General features: G+C 40.5%; 1 protein-coding gene across 1 annotated transcript in view; it reads right to left on the reverse strand.

Annotated features, from left to right (window-relative positions):
- The window catches only part of cntfr (ciliary neurotrophic factor receptor), a 198,264-nt gene extending 191,489 nt beyond the window's left edge, over positions 1-6,775 (reverse strand). Inside the window, exon 1 of the mRNA XM_072372441.1 lies at positions 6,542-6,775. The gene's annotated coding sequence lies outside the window, so the exon portion shown is untranslated. The remainder of the gene's footprint in view (positions 1-6,541) is intronic.
- Between the last annotated feature and the right edge of the window lie 495 nt (positions 6,776-7,270).

Below are 7,270 nucleotides of genomic sequence, written 5' to 3' on the forward strand. Positions count from 1 at the left end.
ACCATCAAATTAGGCCTGCTACGCTACAAGTGTAATGCAACACGTGTAATGCAACACGTGTGTTCACTGTGTAAAACCTATGTTGTCTGTGTGAAAACCGGTGACCGCTGAACATATTTTTGTGGATCAAAAGGAGGCGTTGAAGCAACGAATTTGCATATTCTCCTCACTTCTTATCATGTCGCATTAAACTGATAAATGTGTCTAAACACCAGCAGAATTTATTTTCATAGTTCAAAAACATGTTAGACAAGGTTAATACATGGTGTGCTATCACTTGTCAGAACAAACGAAGAATAATGTTATGTGACCAAACACTCCAGGTCATACAGTAAAATAATTCTTTGAGAGGTCTTTCACTCTATAAAATGTCTTCCTAATCGGCTTAATGAAATGGCAAGTTAGTTTATTATACTGAAGCTATCTGTTTTCACAACAGAAAGCCTTTGTTAGTTTGCAGTGCAGCAAGTAATCATTGTAAACCAAACCATCACTTCTCATTAAACATGTAGTTTTGATGCCTTAACCTGAGCATGAGCGAGTGAAATCAACAATCCTCCTCATAAGGACCTTGCTATTTATATGTGTTCACAGGAAAGTATTTGAGAATGATGCTTTCACCCTTTGCTCTCGATGTTTACCATGGCCAGTGTGTCAGAGCACCAAACATAAAATGGGTGGTGGAAAAACTTATAATGCAGATACACTGGTGAAAGGCTTAAAGAAAGATTGTGCATCTACTACTCTCACAATGGCTAATGATCCCATAATGTATTCATACATACTGTACTGTATTGCACCATTGCCTTAAGGGGATTTTCTCTGATTTGCTAATCCTCGAGATATATCTATATTCTCTGAGTGCATGTGTCAAAACCCTTGTATGCAAATTGTATGCAAACCCATGCAAATCTATCTGAGAACATGTTTCTAACATATGTATATATTCAAGTGTGTGAATGTCAGGTAGTGTTTCACCCTAAAAAAATGTCAGTGACCTAATGATATTGTGGGCGAGGCACATGTTAAAGTCTTGCTTTTGTTTGGGTTTGAGTGTCTCAGCACGTGTAGAAGGGTGTAGGCTCATTTGATGAGAGGCTGAGTAATGCATATTCATAAATGGTTTTCTCCATTTCCCTCCTTTCATCCCTCATTTGCTTTGATCAGAAAGTTAGTAGAGTCAAAGTCTTGGGCAAGAAGAATGCTGAAGGGGGCTGAATGGAGAGCTGTCTTAGAATGAAAATACTGCAGAGACAGGGAGATATACACAATTAGATACACGTACATATACACTCCCTCGCACACACGTACACTCACACTCTGATCCATCAGCACACATGCAAGTTACCAGACAAAAAGGCTGACAAAAAGGCTGCTTCTAAAAAACAGTGAAACAGGCAAGTAGACAAAATCGAACAGAAAGACAGAACAGTGAGCGAAAACTTTGAAAAGTTAAACTTCTGAAAAATATGCATTCACACACAGCCAGAACCATTCAAAACCACAAACAGCCAAGGCCATTCTTTAATAAACAACTCACTACTTTTCATAATTTAAGGTCCTGATCCATAGTTGGACGGAGAGTTATGAGTTGTGACATCACAGAGAGGCTGAATATCAGCATGTTCTCTAAAAATTAAAAATGTACAAAGAAAGGAGAAAAAGAGAACAGGAAGAGTTCTAAGGGATTACCAGAATAATTACACACAGAGTCCCCCTCCGAGCCAAATCTTCCAGCTGAGGGTGCAGTGAGGAAACCGTTGTAAAATGCAGACCTCGGAAGTGCATGTGAAGCAGCTTAATTGGGGCCAAATTTTAACAAATCTTGTCATGTTTTCACACCTTCAGGTGCAGTTAGATAAAAGCACACAGCGAGTGGCAAAGAGAGGGCTTAGACACAGAATGCGTGGGAGCTGTGTGTTGCCAGAGAAGAGCACTGGCTTTTTAATGTCTTCTTCACTGTTTGGAGGTTTGTTGCATACAAAAGTCTCAACTGTATTTGTTTCACAGAGGCAAGTAAAATGTTTCCATTGAGTGTATGTAGATAAAAATATGCTAATCACTCTTATTTAATCCTTACAACAGTAGATCCTCACTCCTTCCCTTTTCTTCCAGCTTAGAATCAAAGTTAGAAAAAGAAAAAAAAAGATTTGTTGTATCCAGGCAGATGGACACGAATTGCACTTCTATTCATTCCTGGGAATATCTGTTAATCCCGTAACAAAGGAAAGGGGGATTTTGCCATACAGTAGATGTTTTAAGAGGATTTAAATAAAGGCAAACTATAATGAATTCCCAACCTAAGCCCAACCTTAGTTTTAAATGCATAAATCTAATCAGATGGTTCAAGGGCCTAACCCTTACCAAACTTTAAAATAAACTGAGAGTTAGTAGCGAAGTTTGAGACATACTGGTTCAAACAGAAGATTTTTGACTTGAAGACCAAAACCTACAGTTTGTTTTGATACAATGTTCCAATATGATTGTTTTAAAATTTACATGTACATAAAAAACATGATTGTTTCACAGATCACCATGAGACTCCAGTTTCATCTCACTTCATGTTAGGATAAGGCTCAAAAGCATTTGTCAGATCACAACCCAGCACCCACGTCTGATCTGAATCATTTTTAATGTATTATCAAAGCAATCATACACAGTATTAGTGATAGCTTTTTTTAAATTAGATAAAAAACTGATTAAATATGTATCTAACACAATGACCAACAGCCGACTTTTGCACTCCTTATTTTTCCAAAGTTTCAAAGATATGACACCGATGTGTATAAATCACAGATGAATCAAAGTTTACCAGCAAGATTCCAACTACTGAAACTGACACGATCAAAAAGACTTTTCATTCCAACATGTTGCTGTGTACTTTCTGTTAACAATCATTCAATCTTCGGTCAGGTACAGACACATGCTGACAGAGAGTATCTCAACCAGACAAGAGCCAAAGGTATTGTAGTAATCCTGCAAGTTGATGCTCACTATTCCATTTATAACAGCTATGACAGTGCCAGCTAAAAGTCAAAGGCTTGTTATTTTTAAATGTTTTTTGACAATGGACAGAGCTTTATTAGCTCCTTTTGAGTTCTTCTCTTACTCTGAATGTATTAAGTTTTCAAGGTGAGAAAGATCTTTGTCTGTTTGTACATCCCCACCCTTCTCCCTAACCTTTACCACACCAGCTTCCAATTTGTAGCCTTTGTGTATGTAACAGCACTGAATCACAGCCCCCCTTCACCCTGCTCTGATCAGACCTGTGCTCGGACATCTGTCGGAGGATGTTTACTAAGGGAGTAAGTATGTCAGGGGAAATATTATCCTAGTTTTACCTTACCTTTCTTCTCTGTGGAGTATAAACATCAGCATTGCAAAATGGGGATGGGAGAGAAGAGGCAAGGAGAAAAGAGTGAAGTGGAGATACACAGAAAGTAAAGTAAAGTTGACCTGGGCGTATGATGTAAAGTTTAGAAAGTGTCAGGCATCATTACTGGAATGGGATGGGATAAGATGAGTAAAATAAGAAAAAGATTTTAAAAATGTTTAATGGACAATGAGAGATTAACAACAAGGAAAAGAGACATGGAAGGAATGGAAATGTAAAATAAAAGTAAATGAGAATGAAGACAGAAGAAAAGCTCAGAAGTAAAGTACAAAAGTACAGTGCTTGCCCCATCATCACTTCTCAGTCACTTCTTTTTTTGAAAATCCTTAAATATGCAACATTGGCATTTTAGTCAGTAACCATAGACCCAATAATAAGATGTAAGTAGAACTTTCCTGCTCTTTCTTAAAATGACTTTTTGCCCCTTCTACTAAAAAAATCAATTTCTTTACTGAAGAAAAATTTCTCATTAAGAGAAAATAAAATAACAATTTTCAGAACCAATGTCCAAATGTCTGGACTGCTTTTTTTACAGTCTATGAAAAATCTATATACAGTTTACAGGCATGTCTGTCTGGTGCTTGGCACACAGGCATATGCATACGGGCACACAGATGCTTACAATCACACACAAGCGATTCTGATTTTCTCTCTCTTACACACACACATTGGCCTCTTCCCGTTTGGTGCTGCTTCTAGTTTAAAACCAAACCATGTGTTGGAGCTATCCTCTGTTGGTCTAAACTGTATGCCCTATTGGTGCTGAATGCCTCCAATAGAGCAGAGCTAGAATGACGCTTACTGCTTGCTCATCTGACCCACTGTCCTTCTAAAATTTGCTTTCATTATGTCCCTCTGTTTGTGCTTGTCTTTATTCATTCGTACTTTTTTGCCTTTTGCCAAACAGTTCTTTTTGTCCGTTTGTCTTCTCTAATCACCATGCCTGTGTTAGTCAAAGGGACTCTCTGCTCGTCTCTCTGTCTGTCTCTCTCACCCAACCTTAAACTCTTTCTGAGTTTTTCTATTTGCACACTCTCCTCTTATTCTCCCCACCTTCCTATCAATCCCTCCCACTCCACCACCAACTAGGCATGAAAACGGTGCTCCATTAGGAGTGCCGGGGCTAAGCCCAGACTGACACACAGTGCTTTGATCAGCCCTGAGCTGGGCTAAACACCCCACTAAACTCACAGTCTAGGGGTGGGATGGGGTGGAGTTGCACATTGAGGAAGAGCAGAAGTAGTGAGAGTAAGTGAGAGATGGGACTGTGAAGATCAAAAGAGTGAAACAATATGGATGTGGGGAAACATTAAACAGGAACTCAAGAGAGAAGCTCAATTTCCCAAGCTGTCCCATAGTTTATGTTCCTCTGCTATTCTTGTGTTTACCACATTTTCCAAAATCAGCTCTTTTTTTTATCATTTAGTTATTTGTCTTGCTTTCACTCAATTTTTTTTCCTTATGAACTACAGGTAGCCTCACTAACAATCGCTGCAGGTGCACAGCTCATAAAAAAAAACATTGATCATGAACACTATGAGGTCCCCCAACAGTTCCTGCCTGTCTGTTAAGCAAATAAATATACGACAACACTGTTGCACCTACACATCCACCCACACACATACACACACACTCTCACTCTTTCATACTATCTATCTATCTATCTATCTATCTATCTATCTATCTATCTATCTATCTATCTATCTATCTATCTATCTATCTATCTATCTATCTATCTCTCTTTCTCTCTCTCTCTCTCTCTCTCTCCAAAGAAAGACAAACAAAAAAAAAAGAAAAGCATAACGAAGGAAGATACTGTCTATAAAGATCAGTCCTCAACAGTTGACAACAGTAAAAAGATAAAGAAAAAAAGAGGCAGAGCTTTCAGCATGAAGGCAGGCAGATACTAAACTAGCAGCAGCAAAAGGACAAAAACCTTCCGTCTTTTTCTCCCCAGTAAAGAAAAGAAAAGGGATTTCCGCTCAGTGCTAATCAATCAGGCCGTGATAATGGCTCCCATGCCTAGCTGTCGACTGGAGGGGTCAAGGCATCCCGTGACCCAGCGCCCAGAGCCCAGGGGCCAAAGCCCCTCTCAGAATAGCACCCCAGGACGGACTCCCTGGGCTAATTGTCCAAGCCAGTGTCAGCCTTTTCAGTGCCCCCACCCTAACCCTCCCCTCTTTCCACTTTCTCTGTCATTCCTCTCTCTTTCTTCTGCCTTAACCCACCCCTCCTGCGCTCCTCGCAACTCCGCGATCCTCTCTATTTCCACACAGTAGAGGAATCTACTTAGTATAGCAGCATGTAACAACATGGGGGAGGCAGAAAGCGAGGAACTGGAAGAAAAAGACCACTTAGAGCTTAGGCGACAGAGACAAAGAGGAAGCTGCAGACAAGGGGAAAAGTTAATGTAATAAATGAGAGAGGAGAGGATAGTAAGAAACGGGGAGACCATGTCTCCGAAAGTGATCAGTGGCAGAGGCAAATACATGCAGGGAGGGAAGTGACAACAGAGGACGAAAGCCAGAGACGGCGTTGGACAGAGAGGGACAGATGGATAGAGAGACAGAGAGAGTCAGAAGAGATAAGGAGGATAGGCAGTCAGACTGCTCTCTTTCCTTGAACATATCACTCATATTTCTGGAGCGCAGTGACGGGTCTATTCCCTTCCATCTGCATATCAATTGGTTTCTTCTAGTAATCACAGCAAGAACTGTGTGTGTCTCAGAGAATCTGTTCAACATCACTATAACTGACCAACACACTGTAGCCAACATGCAAAAGAGAAGACAGAGAGGACCTGCACACTCACATAGACAGAGAAAAGCACATCAGTCTGAAACAAACCGTTCTTCAGCTTCGTGCAATGGCATTCCTCTCATTCCAAGCACACGCTGCTAATTAACAGCATTAGATCCCACAGAAAGAGCGAGAGACTGATGGAGAAGTAGTCCAGTGTTGCACTGTCATCACATCTCTGCTCTCTTCTGTCACCTTTCATTTGTTTCTGGCTATCCATCTTTTTTGCCCCCCCTCCCCACAGTCTCTTCCATCCAACTCTCCCTCTCATAGTCCCTGCAAGAGCAAACTCCAAAAAAGAAAAAAAAAAGTATAAATGTAAAATAATCATCAAAATCAGTTACTCACTGGGAATCTTTTTCTTTTTCTGAATTTCTTTTTTTCCTGATCTGTCACTCCTTATCCTCTTCTCCAATTGTAGAATGGGAGTGTGTCTATCCCAGCGTGTGTGTTGTGTCAGTCCGAGAGAGGAAAGTTGCCGTCTGCGTGCATGAGCATGTGTGAGTGTGTGTATGTGAAGACAAAAAGAGAGAAGGAGAGAACGCGTGTGTTTGTCTCTGTGTCTTGCACTGCTCTGACTGAGCGAGCCGAGGCTGTTTTAAACAGCCTGCTCTCCCCATGTGACCAGCCCAGCCACAGGCAGGAATACATTACTGAGACACACACACTCTCTCTCTCTCCTATCCATACACACACTGTGTCCACAGTGCACCCCCTAGCCACCGCTCAGGGTAGTGGATGGAGCAGACCTCACACACACACACCCACAAACACACATACATACACTATGCACAATGACAAACGGGGAACTATGGCAGAAATAACAGCTTTTACAGTATATGTGCATGTCATAGAGCAGCGCAAGCACCGATATTGTATATCAACAGTGTTGGTACCTTTTGCTAAACTTTAGAAACTCAGTGAATTCACACGAATACCCACAACAGAATTAGAGATAATTCATCTGATTAATTTGATCCATTCTTATTTATTATTTTTTTTGTGATTTCAACTACTCTGTTGTGGTAGTACTTCACACCTGGAAGCACTGACCTTTTCAGTAATGGAAACCTTTTA

Source organism: Leuresthes tenuis, unplaced genomic scaffold (genome assembly GCF_036924035.1).
Source record: "Leuresthes tenuis unplaced genomic scaffold, fLeuTen1.0.hap1 SCAF_19, whole genome shotgun sequence".
Taxonomy (NCBI): Eukaryota; Metazoa; Chordata; class Actinopteri; order Atheriniformes; family Atherinopsidae; genus Leuresthes; species Leuresthes tenuis.